The 16597-nt window shown below is 51.1% G+C and overlaps 1 protein-coding gene across 3 annotated transcripts in view; it reads left to right on the plus strand.

Moving 5' to 3' along the window:
- The window catches only part of WBP1L (WW domain binding protein 1 like), a 474431-nt gene that overhangs the window by 258607 nt on the left and 199227 nt on the right, over positions 1 to 16597 (plus strand). The gene's annotated exons all lie outside the window — the stretch shown is intronic.

Here is a 16597-nt window from a genome sequence, read left to right on the forward strand (position 1 = left end):
TCGAAGGAGGAATGGAGACATACCGGCCCGGGGATGCCGTGGTTGAGACACGCCGTAGCAGAAGTGAAGCGCACCACCCCGCTGACGTGAAGAGTGAGGCGAGGAGCAATACCGAAGGAGAGAGAAGCGCGTCAGGGAAGAGGGAAGGACAGGATCAGCCAGCGTCCCCGGGCCCTGCAGTCAGCGAGGTGCAGGCCAGAGAGGAAGCGTGTGAGACACGCAAACGGGAAGGAGGCCTGTGCCCAGTGAGAGGAACCAAAGAGGGAGCGCAGCGGTGGCACATACAGGGAAAGGGAGCCAACAACAACCAGGAAAGCAGAGGAGACCCTGGTGCCCCACAGGACAGATGCTCGAGGTCCTCGAGTCATCTTCGACTCCACACTCTCATTCTCTCCTCACATCTCTAAGAAGTCACGCTACCAGTTGCACCTCCTCCGAGGGATTTTTCCTTTCCTCTCCTTCCCCCAGAAGCTCACTGTCTCTAGAGCTCTGGTTCTCTCTAGGCTGAACTATTGCAACAGCCTCTTTCTAAATCTACCTGCTTCTACTCTCCGCCCTCTGCAACTTGTCCAAAACAGTACTGCGAGACTTGTCCTTAGCCTCAAGCCCAGGGATCGTATCTCTCCAGGACTGAAATCTCTGCACTAGCTCCCAGTGGCTGCGAGGATTAAGTTAAAAACTCTCTGCATCGTCCACAAGGCCTTCTGGGGCCTGTGGCCTCAATATCTTCAACTCTCCCTTCCTAAATACATTCCTTCTCGAGCTCTCCGCTCATCCACCTCCCAACTCCCTCAGGGTCATTCACTTCACCAAGCAACGAGTTGGTGGTAGATCTCTTTCTTCGGCTGATGCCTGCCTCTGGAACAGCCTCCCTGCCTCCCTTATCTTGAGGAGAACCATCTCCGGTTCCGGAAGCACCTCAAAACCTTTCTCTTTGCTTCTGCTTTCTCCCCTCCTCACCTCTGCTGACCTCCTGGCTGAAACCTGATCCACACGGGCTACCTGGACACCCTCTGATCTCGGGCCCAAGTCCCCCCCCCACCCCTGCCATTGTCTCACACCTGCACTGCCCACCTGGCAAACCCTGCACTCGGGGACTGTTTCTGTATCCCTACCAGCCCCTGACACTTGCTGTCCCCACTTACCCTTGTACTTGCCACGTGCTGGCCGCTACTCACTTATTGTTGTACTGCACTTGCCAGATGCTGGCCGTTACTTATTGTTATCATCTTGTACTCCACTGTCCCTGCCCCCTTCCCACGCACTTGCGCAATCTGAATGATACCTGGCCTAGTAGGATTGTTGTCTGTCTTCCCTCTGTTCCCCTCCCTTGCCTCGTCACGCCTTGAAGCACTTGTGCATAGGCTGTTTATAAATGCCATATCATATCATTGATCAGCATAAGCTGCCCCAGGCACATAGTTGCTGGGCACTAGCACGGCCCACTTCGCCAATAGGCCACAAGCACCGGGCTACAAATTGTTTGGCATCAGTAGAAGCAGGCACAGGAGGCGGTCAGGTGGGACATTGGACAGTCCTAAACTGGTTCACTAAAGGCAAGACTCCCTGTGCAATGGTAGCCAGCAGGCAAGTGTGGAGAGACTCCCACCAAGATCTTAACGAAAGAGTGACAACTGCGCTTTGATTTGACCCCCATTCAGAAAGGACTGCAGCGCGTTGGGGAGATGCATTAAGAGAGGCCTCCAGTCATTTGTCTCCCGTGTGGGCACAGGATAAATGCCTGGAAACCACTAATAATCCAAAGAAAACCCAAGGAAGCAGCCTCTTAACAGCTGTCACGGAAGGGCAGGCATCGCGGCAGCCCTATACCCACAACCCTAGAACGCATAGCAAGCCTGCACTAGCTGGGCCACTTACCCTAATGCCAAGACCCAAAGGGAAACCGCCTCTGACTTTGCAGGGAGCTACAAAGGGAACGAGAAGAGGCCCACTAGAAAAATATTGGCAGCAGCACATAGAAGGAGAACCACAGGAACAGACAGGACCCTCAAAGCCGGATACAGAAGACCAAGGGGAAAAGAGCAGTATGGGCTTCAGCAAAGAGGACCTGCAAGAATGTCTTGGAGGCATGGAAGATTGGATGACGTCTTCCTTCCAGGTACAAATGACAAGCCTGAAGGAAGACTTGAAAACCTCCATAAAAGAAATCACGGAAGAGATGAACACACTCTGCAGCAGAGTAGATGTTGCAGAACAAGGCCTGTCGGAGGTGAGCAGTGAGGTGCGCCAGAACTCAGAGTTGCTGGAACAAATCGCAGTGGCGACACAGAACCTGGAGGTCCAAGCGGAAGACCTTGAGAACCGCTCGAGAAGATCGAAAATTAGGACTAGAGGCCTGGCGGAGACAAACTGGGACGCTGAACTGAAAGTACTAGTTCAACAATGCTTCGCTACACTAACAGCAGGTGACAACCCAGAGAATATTCATATTGATTGCAACCACAAGGTGGGCCCCAGAAGATCACAGCCGGGAAATAGACCAAGATTTGTGCTGGCCGCCTTAGCCTCATACGAAGAAAAGGAAAAAAATCCTCAGAGCGGCCAGAGGTCAGACGTCTATCTCAATAAATGGCTCTCAAGTGCTCCTCTTTCAAGACTTAGCAGCAACAACACTGCAGAAAAGAAGAGCATTGGGTCCAGTGACGAAAGCCCTCACCGGGGAAAAAATCTCACAAAAATTGACTTTACCATTTGGTTTACTATTCTCATGGGATGGAAGACAACTGAGGGTCACCACATGCGTGGAAGGACTTTCGATTATGGGTCTGGAGGAAGGAGATGCGGACCACGGATTGGACAGGCGAGACCCCCAGCAACAGCAGAATGGTCACTTGTAGAAGGGAAAAGGGAAGACAAACTGAAAGGTCCCTACCCGCCGCAGAAAAGGGGCGACCTTGGAAAAAGAAAAGATAAATGGCGAAGTTAAAGAACGAAACGTAGCCACATAGTATAAGTTCAAAATGGGAAGAAAAAGTGAAAGCAATTCTGGTCTGGAAAGAAATGGGAACGAAGAAACCAAAAGTATTTTGCAGACCACACGGGCGGGAGGGGGTGTTAAGGGGAGGCCACCACTTGGTTCTACAGTAGGGAAAACGTGAGCCGGTTCCCAAGAGTTTGGGCGTTCGTATGACACTGTGCCCAGACCGGGAGGGAAGAGGAGGAATGGGGGGGCCAGGAAAAGGAGGCAGGGACATGGAGGGAGGCGATAAGGGGCTTGCAGTGTCAGAAAATAGGAAAACAACAAGGGAATGAGGCAAAAAAGGTGCACACGGTTACATTATCCAGCAGCTACAAGAACTCCAAGGGTGCTTATGAAAACTCCAACCTAAAATCGGGGGGGAAAGAGAGCCACGGGGCACAAGAGCCTCCAGGATGCAGAGAGGGCGGTGGGACAAGAAAGGAGACACCCGGAGAGTTTAACCCTGGGCATGGCAGGGAACAGGACACTGAAAATAGTTTCAAATAACATAAGGGGTCTAAACAACCCCAGAAAGCAGAAGAAACTAGAAGTGCAAATTAGTAAGGGAGGCGCAGCGGACACAGTTCTCTTACAAGAGACACACCTCAAGAAAAGCGATAGCGCTAGACTGCGAATGCAGCAACTATCACATATATATCAGGCGAATGCTAAAAACAAATCCGCAGGGTCCTAATAGGGTTCAGGAAAACGCTGGGCGCGAAGGTACCAAAGACCCTGGGCGACCCTAATGGAAGATATCTATTCCTTCAGATAAGCATAGAGGATACAACACTCATGATAGGCACTCTATGCGCCCCCAACACAAGACAGGAGCCCTTCATACATAGGCCCTTGACAGACTTGATAACTTCGCTGTGGGGGATGTCATCCTGATGGGGGGACTTCAACTTAGCGTGGGACCCAGACATAGGCAGGAGTAACACAGGGCCGAAAAGGGGGGCGGACCCATCCAAAGCCCTGAGTAGGAAATTGACCTTTCACTGAGAGACCTATGGAGGGCCACACAAGGGGAAGAGGCAGGATACACATGCTTTTCACACGCCACCAAACTTATTCCAGAATTAATTACATATGGGGGATGCCAGCGATAGTGGGGATGTTAGAAGAAATAGGGACAGAAGTTATCTCCCTATCTGATCATGCCCCAATATGGGCGCAATTAAAACACGTCTCTGCAGAGACAGGTGTGGGCCTGGAAAATGCTGAGACAAATATTATATTAATTGACAACTTATTGTGGGATAGTCTGAAGGGGAAAATTAGCTCCTACTTTGAAACAAACGACATAGCTAGGGCCTCATTAGATGTAGTTTGGGACGCATTTAAGGCGGTGCTCAGAGGTGAGATAATCTCCTTAAACCCGCAAAGGAGGAAAGAGAGGCGAAGGATAGAACATGATTTGGAGGAAGAACTTAAAGAGGCTCAGAGGAGTCTTGCTGAAAAGAAAAATAAGCATACTTCTCCAGCATGGGGTCTGGCATGGATTCACATGCTCATGAATATTCCCCGTCGTCAGGCCGGGAATCCTCGGTATAGAAAAAAAAATCAGTATCAGTTTCGTTTCTGATCTGTCTTTCTTAGTAGTAACCAATCACTGGTCTCTGGGTCATACTGCCCCCAGCCAATGACTGCCCTCTCCCTAAGCCCCGCCTCTGGCAGCCATCCTCAGATTTTTACCGCACGCTCAAGTGTTGGGAGTCCTCGTGCTGTAGCTCTCGAGTTTTTGCTGCGTTTTTGGTGCTTTTTTAGGAGATTTTTCTCATTTTTCGGTTAAATAGAGCCTCAAGCTCCACCGTTTCCACATCCGATCAACGGGGATCCGTTTTGGAGTTTTCTACGCCCCTCAAGGCTGAAGATTTCGTCGAGTTACGCTTTTGGAGGATTCCAGAAGTTCCGAGGCCTACCCCGGACATGGCCCAGGAGAAAGGAAGCTCGACGCCTGGGAAGCTGTTCAGGACCTGCCCTGGATGGCAGCTTCAGAATGTTTTCAAGGAGGACGAGCATTCGTTATGCCTCTACTGTCTCCATGAGGACAAGACGCACAAGGAGAAGGACTGTGCGTTTTGTGGGAACATGTCGGAGCGGACCATGAAGGATCGCCACCTCCGTCTCGCCAACTGGCTGGAAGGGAAGAGCCCGTCAGGCGAGAAGAAGAAAAAGAAGTCTGAGCGGTCTTCTAAGTCCTGTGAGGGCACCCCGGCGACGGGGGCCCAACAAAAGGCTAAGGACCGCGAGTCCGCGGGCACCGGGAGCGCCGAACGGTCGGGCTCCTTGGCTGCCAGGCAGGGCGCATCCTCCCCGGCGCCATCAACCAAGAGCCAACGCTCTGGCTCGGGTAAGAGGAAGTCCGAGAACCCGGCGAAGCTTCTGGAGAGGCCCCGGTCGATCTCGAAGATTCCGGCAGAGGGGGAGCGAGGTTCGGACCTACCCCCCCAAGGTGAAGGCCCCAGGCATCGAGAAGGTGACGATGGCCTTAATTCACCCTGCTAAGACCTCGATTGAGGATGTCGCTGCGGCCCTGGCTCAGCCTGTGGAGGCTACATCAGTGGTGGCGCCCTCACGACCCAGAGTCTCCCTGCCACCGCGGAGGGAGTCGTCTTTCAGGCCCATTGAGAAGACCCCCACGAAGTCCTCGTTGGAAAAGGTGGGGGAGGGGCTGGTGGCCATCATGGATACGGACACGACCTCTGAAGAAGAGCTCATCGAAGTCGTGGAAGGGGGCCCAGCCCATCGGGAGGGATCCCGACGAGGGCGACGACGAGAGCGACGGTGTCGCTGACAAGGCTCCTCAAGAGCCCTCGCGCCCGTCGTTTCTGGCGCCGCAGGGCACCTCGGCGGCCATTTTGTCAGCGATTCAGTCCTTATGCTCGGAGATAAGGACAAGGTTGCCCCTTCCCCCGACGGAGGTGCCTGAGCCAGACCCGACGGGGGAACCTGAGCCAGGACCTTTGGAGAGTCCACCGCATAAGAGGAGGACGACGCATCCTACACCACCTCTCCCACCTCTGCGGCCCGCTCTGCCTTCCCCCCGGTCTACTACCCACGGGGATGATAATGGCACGGACATGGCTACGACAGGTACAGATGACGATGGAGGCGACGACGGGACGTGTCCCCTGTCGCCCCCTGCTCGGGCGTCCCCGCCCGACGAGATTGGATCCTTTCATGCCATGATTTCCAGGGCATCCAAGCTTTTTCAGCTCTGCCCAGAAGAAAAGAAGAAAGAAGGGTTCCTTTACCAATGGCGCAAGGCTAAAAGGAAGACGGTCCTCGCCGTACCGCTTCTTGATGACATCTGGGATGAGGGGCTCGCCCTCTTCAAGAACCCTGCCACGGCGCCGGCAAAGAGGGACCGGTACGAGAAGAAGTACCGGGTCCCCGACGCTGCCCCCTTGTGCCTTCGGGCACAACCTACCCCGGATTCGGTCGTCTCGCCTGCGGCAAAGAAGAAAGCTGGGGGGGCATCTGCCTCAACATCAACTTCCCCGCCGGACGGCGAGGGCAGGAAGTTGGACACGATGGGACGACGGATCATCTCATCCGCAGTGACGACTATTAAGGCGGCCAACCCCCTGGCTATCGTAGCCTGCTACGACAGGGAGTTGTGGTTCAAAATCGCCCCTCTGTTAGACTTCCTTCCGGACGCCAAAAGGGCTGAGGCCCTTGAAATCCTACAGGAGGTGAAGATTGCTTCGGACCACGCCATCACGGTGGCAACGGACATCTACGACACCGATTTCCGTCAGTTGGGCAACACCGTTTGCTTGAGACAACGAGGATGGCTCAAGGCCCCCGGATTTCCGCCAGGACGTACAAACCAAGGTTTTGCACATGCCCTTCGATGGGAACAACCTGTTTGGGAAGGCGGTTGATGAGTCCCTTCAGGCCATCAAGACAGACACAGAGACTGCCCGGGCACTGGGAGTGCTCCAACAACGGCGGCCGTCCTTTCGGAGCTCCGGAGGCAGACAAGGTGCCTCCAAGGGATCCGGCAGTGGCTCCTCCACTTACCGCTAAGCGGCAAGTTCTTCGTCCCAGGAAGCCTACAGGGGACGCGGCAAGTCAGGTGGTGCCCGTCGTCGTCGACAAGGAGGTCAAGGAGGCAAGGCGGCCTCCAAACAAGATTGAACCGACCGTGGGGTCGGGCCCCCGCCGAAGCACCCCGGTGGGAGGCCGACTGGCGAGTTTCGTCAGCGTGTGGGAGTCCATCTCCACCGACTGTTGGGTGCTGGATGCCCTGGCCCAAGGGCACGCCCTCGAGTTTCAGAAGAAGTGCCCTCGCGTTCCACCAGTGGCCAGGAAGGAAAATCACGCCCCTCAACTACTGTTAGAAGTAAGGGCGATGCTCAAGAAGGGTGCCATCGAGCTCGTCCCAAAGAGGTTTCGGGACTCCGGAGTTTACTCAAGGTACTTCCTCGTAAAAAAGAAGACAGGAGGATGGCGCCCCATCCTGGACCTACGACGACTGAACAAGTACATCAAGGCACAGAAGTTCCGTATGGTCACACTCCAGCATGTGCTGGGACAGCTGGAGGAGGGCGATTTCCTGTCGTCGTTGGACTTGGAGGATGCCTACTTCCACATCCCCATTCTAAAAAGACACCGAAAGTTCCTCAGGTTCGTGGTCCAAGGGCGGCACTACCAGTTCAAGGCCCTCCCGTTCGGATTGAAGTCGGCACCCAGGGTGTTCATCAAGTGCCTCGCACCGGAGGCGGCGCGGCTGCGCCTACAGGGGATCCACATCTACCCCTACCTGGATGACTGGCTCATCCGGGCAAGGACAAGGGAGCTCGCCGTGGAGCACACTGCGAAGACTGTCCAGCTGCTCACGGACCTAGGATTCTCCATCAACTTTCCAAAATCCCACCTGGTTCCATCGCAAGTCGCCCTGTTTCTGGGAGCCAAGCTCGACACAGTGGCGCGGCTGGCCTCGCCGTCGGAGGAAAGGACCAGGAATATTCTGGGCAAGGTGCAGCGTCTGCTGGCCACGGACATGGCCAGGGTAAGATCTATCAAGTCCCTCCTCGGGATGATGTCCTCCTGCATTTATCTGGTGCGCCTTTGCAGGCTTTGGATGAGACCCTTAAAGGAGTTCCTCGACCCTTAAAGGAGTTCCTCGACACCCGCTGGATCCAGTCGACGGGCAGCTTCGAGGACAGGATCCCTCTCAACGAGACGTTCCGTCAGGCGATCCGGTGGTGGGGTACCCGCTCCCATCTGTCGGCGGGCACGGACTTTCACCAGGTGACGGTGACGACGGACGCCTCCCTGGAAGATTGGGGAGCACACTCCGGAGATTTTCACGTGAGAGGCCTTTGGCTCCCGGAGGAGAAGTCTCTCCACATCAACATCTTGGAGCTCCGTGCGGTGTTCTGGGCCCTCAGGTCTTTTCCTCCTTCCCTCAAGAGCAAGGTGGTGAGGATCTTCACCGACAACACCACCACGATGTTCTACATCCGGAAGCAGGGCGGAAACAGGTCCCCGGCCCTATCCAAGGAAGCCCAAGATCTGTGGCATTGGGCCGTCGCCCAAGGGATGTTTCTGGTGCCTCTTCATCTGGCAGGAATAAAAAACATGATCGCCGACTCACTCAGCAGGGAGCTGCGCTCGTGCCACGAGTGCGAACTACGCCAGGATCAAGTGGTTCGTCTCTTCCGACGATGGGGCGAACCCCAAATCGATCTCTTCGCGACGGTGACGAATTCCAAGTGCCGGAGGTTCGCCAGCACGTTCCCCCAGTCGAGGAGCATGGGCGATGCTTTCTCGTTCCCCTGGGACGGCCTATTTCTTTATGCGTTCCCTCCACTGCAGTTGCTGCTCCAGCTCATCAACCAGCTAAAGAGGTCCCGGTGCAGGATGATCCTCGTCGCACCGGCGTGGCCGAGACAGATCTGGTTCCCGGACCTTCTGGACTTGTCAACGTCCCCACCCGTTAAGCTGCCGACGGACGCAGACCTTCTCTCCAGAGAAGGAGGCGCCATTCTTCACTACAACCCGGAGTCGCTGAACTTGCAGGCCTGGCTCCTGCAGCACTAGAGTTTGGAGGGTACGACATCCCGGCTGACTGCAGGGAGGTTCTTGTAAAGGCCAGGGCGTCCTCAACTCTCAAGTGCTACGGACATAAATGGAAGAGGTTCTCTGTCTGGTGCCGTGCACAGAAGATTAACCCTCTGCGGATTACGGCCCCTCAAGTACTGCCGTACCTACTGTCGCTGGCCAAATCTGGACTGGCTCACGCCTCCATCAAAATACATCTGGCTGCAATCTCCCGATATAACAGGACGACGGGACGGGCGTCCTTGTGGTCTCGTCGCCTGGTGAAAGAATTCATGAAGGGACTATTCCGATCATTCCCGCCAGTGAAGGCTCCTGCCCCGGTGTGGGAGCTTAATGTGGTGCTGACCAAGCTCATGGGGGCCCCATTCGAGCCTATGCATTCGGCAGCTTTGAAGTTCCTGTCATGGAAGACAGCTTTCCTCGTGGCCATCACCTCCGCACGACGAGTGGGAGAGATCCAGGCGGCATCTTGCAAGCCTCCATACTTGACTTTTCATGACACGAGGGTGGTGCCGAGGACACACCCATCCTTTATGCCCAAGGTGCCGTCGGACTTCCACCTCAACAAGCCCTTGGTGTTGCCAGTTTTCTTCCCGTCGCCTTCGTCGCCGGCTGAGAGGACTTTGCACTCGCTGGATGTAGCTAGAGTGCTGAAGTTCTACGTGAACCGCACGAAGAGTTTTCGGAAGACGTCACAGCTGTTTGTGTACTTTGGGACTGTGAATCAAGGGAAGGCTCTCTCGAAGACTTCCATTTCCAGATGGCTCTCCGGCTGCATCATGCACTGTCACCGGTTGGCAAACCGACAGCTGCCCGGCCGTCCGAGAGCCCATTCGACCAGAGCGATCGCTGCTACCACAGCATTCCTGTCTGTTGTGCCCCTGCTCGACATCTGCAGGGCTGCGACGTGGAGTTCGACGCACACCTTCACAAGATTCTACTGCGTCGATCGGGACTCCAGGGAGGAGTCCAGGGTCAGCCAAGCAGTGCTGCGCAACCTGTTCGCCTAAGGTGAGCCTGGTGAGGAGGTAAGAGTTGCTTAATGTTGAGTTGTTGTATTGCTTAATGTTGAGCCTGTTGCCACCTCCTGTGGTTGTGCATGTGTGTACTGCTATGTATTCTCTTATTCATGAGCATGTGAATCCATGCCAGATCCCATGCTGGAGAAGGAACAAGTTACTTACCTGTAACTGTTGTTCTCCAGCATGGGTCTGGCATGGATTCACATGCGAACCCTCCCGCCTACCTCTCTGCGGCTCTTCACTTGGTCATACTGCCACTTAACGTGCTACCAAATCTGAGGATGGCTGCCGGAGGCGGGGCTTAGGGAGAGGGCAGTCATTGGCTGGGGGCAGTATGACCCAGAGACCAGTGATTGGTTACTACTAAGAAAGACAGATCAGAAACGAAACTGATACTGATTTTCCTTTTCTATACCGAGGATTCCCGGCCTGACGACGGGGAATATTCATGAGTATGTGAATCCATGCCAGACCCATGCTGGAGAACAACAGTTACAGGTAAGTAACTTGTTCCTTATAGTAGGGTTAAAGACTGTATGAAACAATTGGAATTACTTTGAACAAGCAAGACAGAGAGGGTGCTGCTGAATTTGAAGCAAAGGTACTATGTAAATGCGAACAAAACCTACAGGATGCTAGCGAGACCACTAAAACAGCAATCGAGCAAAAATAACATAGACAAGATCAAACAGGCAGATGGCACGTTCGTCGCAGATAACGTAGACATTATAGATACATTTGCGACATACTATACTCTGCTATATTCAACGCTGAAGCCAGACCAACGTTCCATACAAGAATTCCTTGATGGAATTCAGCTTCCCAAGGTTTTGCAGGTAGATGGGGAGATCCTCAAGCAAGTTCATAACGGAAGATGAAGTCAGTTCAGCACAATTTCAGACCCAGTAGGCCTCGGAATCCAGTCCTAATCCGTTGGGGCTTCAAGGAGTTTCAAGAGTCAGACTGGATGACTGCCTATGCCCCTCACAACACAACAAGAAACAGCCGAGCACAACCACCTTTGTGGCTTCTTTCAAAAGTACTCCTCTGCCTCAAACGGCCCAAGCAAAGACGGGCTTGTCTGCTCTCGTGCCAATCCACTGAGAGGGAAAAGCTTCTGATCCTTCATGTGGTAGAGGAGTCCCTTGATCAGAGAGGGCTGGACTTTTTTATTTTTCTTCTCTCTTAACCCCTGCCCCCGAACGCCCCCCACCCCTCCAGCACCCACTCCCCCATGCTGTACAGTGCCCAAGCACAACCAGGCAGACCTGGGCATCATCCTTGATCTTTCTTCCTATAATCTCTATTGCCCCTCTGGAGAAGTTTGTGATGATCACAACGGCCATATCTTGTTTTCTCTTTTGCAGTGAGACTGGCTATGTGCGATTGGATCTGAATGATGAGCATCTTTATGCCCCAATCGTTTTTTTTCTCAGTTCTTGGTGAGCAGGCAGCAGTTTAAATATAGATCCTGAACTTGGCCCTGAACTCTGCATCCCAGAGCTTCACCGGGTTTAGGTTGAGGGGCATCCACATGTGTACAGGCGTGTTAAAAATGCCATATCATATCATGTACCCCTATCCTGACCTCCTTTTCCATCTGTCTCTCTTGGTAAACCTAGGAACATCTTCATTGACTTCTTCCAAGAGTCTGACGTTTATTGGTTTCCAGTGGAACATCAGTGTGACCATAGTGTTTCCCATGCCGAAGAATGTTCAGGACAAAGTGAGGACATGCAATTTCTTTCTGACCCACCAGTCGACTACAGTTTTACAGTTTCTGGGGCTTGTGGCCTACAGTGTGCTTTTTGTACCATGCGCAAGGCTGGAAATAAGGACACAGTTGCATATGGCTTTGGTCTAGACTCTGCCTATAGCCGCCCTCAGTCAGTGGTGATCTTGATTCTATCTGAGGGATGATGTAGTATCGTGGAATGAGGCCTCCAACCTTCTGAAAAGGGGTTCCTTTCAATGAGCGCTCTCCCTCAGCGATGATAGCAGCTGGCTCTTAGCTGAAAGTTGCTCTTTAACTCTGCAGAGATCGTCAGATTCACTGTCTTTCGTCCTAGTAGCAGCGAGATCCACGTAAATATCTTGTATTTGCAGGTCATTTATAGTGCGCTCAAGTCCTTCCACCCTGTCTTCAAAGGCCATGTGTGTCCAGCCCTAATCACCAACACCATGGTCATGTTCTATGTGAATCGGCTGCGGGCAACGGGTGTCCTCAGCTTACCTTTCTGGCAGTGTGGTTGTGGGAATGGGCGATTAAATCAAGGCATTTGCATGCGGTCCCTTCATAGTCCAGGACTGTCTAATCAAGCGGCCCACCTTGTCCTCAAATGATGAGTGGGTGTCCATTGTCTGATGCAAGACCTGTTCTCAAGGTGTATTTCCCCTCGGTGGACCTTTCTGCCACCAATCGAAACTCCAAGTCCCTGCATGTTTGCATCTCGTCTGAGCCAGAGTTCCGGATTACATTGGGTATGGGTTGGACATCTCCTGGGAAACGCTTTCTTTCCTCTAATGAAGAGGACATTGACCTTTCTAGCCACAAGTTTGTGTAGAATGATAGGCCGGCCACCAGGTTATGTTTTCCTAGTGCTCTTTCTCATATCTCTGGAGCATGGAGAAGAGACCCACTCTACTCCATCCATAACGTGGACATTCTGTCCCAGAAGCCGTGGGGGGGGGAGGGAGGGGCAATTAACTCAAGGACATCTGGGCATACCAATATAGGCATTTAGATTTGTCGAATACAATTTAAGCCTTTTTTCCTACAACCTGTCTCCTTCTCTGGTAAACTTAGTCATCAGTTTGGTAAGGCATGGGTGGATGTAAAAGGGCTGCTAGGGCAAGGCCTGGGGTGGGGTGGGCGCAATTAAATTGCAATTGTACAATCATTTTTTGCTGGCAAAAAATGTCCCCCAATTCCATCCTGCCAGCAGTAGCTCCAGGAATATGGGAGTGGCTGGTATATGGACTAGCAGTACAGTTGTCACTACAGTAACCTTTACGATGTGGTACAGCAGGGGCCAGATATATAACATTTAAACTGGTCAATACATTGAGAAAAAAGTACATGGCACCAATGTTGATCTTTAGGTGATCTGGATATTATTTTTATAATCTGGACTATATAAAACTGTTTGTATAAGTAGAAACAATGTATCTGACTGATTTCGGTGCTATGTTGGCTGTATCAAATAAAAGGAATTGTAGCAGGTCAGAATCAGGAGCTGGAAAACAGGGGCATGCTATCTGAATGCTTATTTATTCTTTAACAAGTGAATTGACTGTTTCCTTCTTCCGAACCCACTAAGGGAACCTCTTGACCATATCCCTATCTGGGGCTTGTCTCGCTCTTGTCCCCTATTCTGGTATTTTCCCCGTTTCACCCTGCCCTTTGATTTTTCCTTGCACTCCCCACCATGGGTCTTCTCTATTCTCACACTACCTTGGGGCATCTGTTGGCTCACTCCGCCTTAGGGCTTTTTGCCTTGGCTTTGCCACCCTTCTACTGGTTTGTGTGTGGGAGGAAGGAGGATGTTTAGCTGGTACCGGGCAGTTTGGGCCATTCTACTTTTTGCTGTCAAAAGAAGAGCCTGTGGTCCGTAGTGAACGCAAATGATTTGACAGTGGGAGACGGAGACGGGTGAGATGTGAAGCTGTTAATGTGAATGTCTTTTAGCAACCCTTGAATGCTTGACTGCTTAGATGGGTGACCAAGTAGGACAAAATATGTCTGTGATTGAAGGTAGTGCAGAAGTTATCCAGGCTTGGATTAAGGGGAGGTGACCACATTAGTGCACAAAGGCTTTGCCAGTGCATCATGAACCTAGACCGGTCGCTTTAGAGTTGGAGGAAAGGGCATTTCCCTCTTAAACCATGAGTGCAAAGAATCAGAGGAGAATGTTGTTAAATACCCGTACAGAGGGAAATTAATGGGCCAACCAGAAGCTATATCGGAGGACTATTATAACTATTACCACCCTGAAGACATGTCTGGCCTTGTAACTGCAACACAGTTTGCCTCATGTGCGCAAACAAAGGTTTTTCTTTCTCAGCACCCTATTATATGCAATGCCTGTTACAATTGTTCAAGAGCCCAGCATCAATGCTTCTAGCTCCCTAAACAATGGAGAAACAATAGAAAGCCAGGGGCAATTCTTCAGTGTGCTTTAGAGTCTAATGCTGATGGAATCTGCCAGAAGATTGGTCACTACGGTGTTTGCAACATCAGCCCCTCCAAAGAAGGAGAAGCAGAACTTTGATACTATGGGTCGCAAATTGTCCTCTACAGTCTTCGACAACCTTGCTTAGAATCAGTGTGGCAAATGCTGCAGGCATGATCACACGTTATGTCCGCGTGAGCAATGGGAGAAAATAGCCAAGATCAATAATTATTTTGAGAAAAAAGAAAGTCAAGCGTAAGCTATCTTAGTCAGAAGCTTGGGCTTCGTAGAACAGTATGAACACACCTGTGGATGTGGCTGAATCCAGTTTTCATCCTCTCTGTAATGTCACTCATAAGAAATCCTGGTTGAAGTGCTCAGATTTTAGGCCTGACATTCAGGCAGGCAAAAGTATTGCTCCTACCATTTAATAGGGTGCAGCCCTTCAATAAAGATGTGGAAACAGTTTTAACGGGAGTGAAATCTGGTACAGAAACCGCCAGAAGCCTGTTGGCCATACTGCTGTAAGGAAGATCTTATGGTTCCCGTTTATCCGTTATGGGTAGCGGCCAAAATTCCTATTATATATATATAATCATTATACGTACCATCAACAGAGTGTGCAAAGAGTGCAACGTTGGTATAGAACATCTTGCAGGGCATGTGGAGGCAGTAGTCTGTAAAATGTTGCACAGCCAAAACTAGACTCTCCTCTGAAGTTTGCCACCCAGGAGACACCAGTTGAGGAGCAGGTTACCCTACTTTCTCTTGGAGAGAGGGAAGACTACTACAGACAAATGGGTACAACTTGTATGGGGCACATCCTTGAATTCCAACAAATACCAGTGTTTCAACCACAACCGTATGTCTGTCCACATGCAACAATACCCATTTGAGTATATAAGGAAGGCAATTTCCATAATGGTTGACAAGATTGTGGTGGAAAGAGTTCTTAATTGCCAGCAGGAAAAGAGTCTACCCATATACTATTTCTTGGTGAAAAACCTTACAAAATACATGGGACCAGTCATGGATTTGAGATACCTCAGCATATCATTAAACCGCCATCAGGCTTTTACCTCTGGCACACATGATTGCTCAAATGCAGCCTGGAGACTTCTTGTATTCCCTTGAGATGCATATTCATATCCCTATTTACAAAAAGCATTGCAAGTACTTCTGGGGTATAGTGTGGAACAGCCACTTGCAATTCACAGTGCTAACCTTTTGGTCTTCATTCTGCTGCCAGGGTGTTTACAAAGGTCTTGTTCTTGGTACCATCTCATGTATGCAGAGTGGTTCCTTGTGTGTTTCCTTATCTGGACTATTGGCTGCCCAGAGACAGCAGCAAAGCTTTCCTGGTACAAGTAGTGTCTATCACGTGATTGCCACAGGACAAATGTCTCTCTCGCAGTTCATGGTACTACTAAGCCTCATATCCTCCTGCATTCTCTTGAACCACTCTGCAAGTTGAAAATCAGTTCTGCAGGAGGCACTACAGCGGCGGTGATTACAGGTAACTATTGAATGAGAAGACATGGTTCAGGTTACAAACAAAATTAAGCATGCTATGGTTTGGTTAGCAAAAGTATACAATCTCATTGGGGTCATGCCCCTAAAACGACTTCAATCAAACTGATGCATAATGGCGGGAAAGACCTTTCACACTAACCTATTGTAGTTGAGGATGGTGAAGCGTGTTCAATTCGCAAGCTAACCGATTTTGGTGCACACCAAAAGTACTACAAATAGGTTTTATGTCAACAATGAGGGAGGTGCAAGATCTCTAAACCTGTCAAAAGGACCATAGCAGTTGTGGACATGGGCTGACTCATATCAATTTCAGTAGCTGTAAAACATCTCTAAGAAGTGCAAACAACCTACTGAACCACCTGAGCAGAACCACATATGAAGTCCATGAATTTCATTTATCAACTGTACCTGAATTTTTTTATGCACATTGCCCCTGTTCCCAGGGGTGTCGTGCATGATTCAGAAATTCAAGCAAGTCAAATGCACAATGATTCTCATCAGTAAAGCGTGTGCTTGTCCACTCTGTATTAACCATGCCAGTGGCAAGCCACATTCCTCTCTGGGGCATCCAACTGTCATCCGCTAGAGAACAGGGAATATTCTTCATCACAACCCAGCCTTTGTCAAGTTGGCAGCCTGGTTTCTGAGGTCCTAGAATGTGGACATTTGTACCTTCCTTTTGATGTATGAAGATTAAGGCTCATTCAACAGCTTCCACTACTAATACTAATAATTGAAGAGATGTTGCATATGGTGTAGTGCACAAAATATCAGTCCAACTGCTTGCCTCCTTAAGTAAGTATTGTAATATC

The sequence above is a fragment of the Ambystoma mexicanum genome, chromosome 8 (genome assembly GCF_040938575.1).
Source record: "Ambystoma mexicanum isolate Mex_15411 chromosome 8, UKY_AmexF1_1, whole genome shotgun sequence".
In the NCBI taxonomy this organism is placed as follows: Eukaryota; Metazoa; Chordata; class Amphibia; order Caudata; family Ambystomatidae; genus Ambystoma; species Ambystoma mexicanum.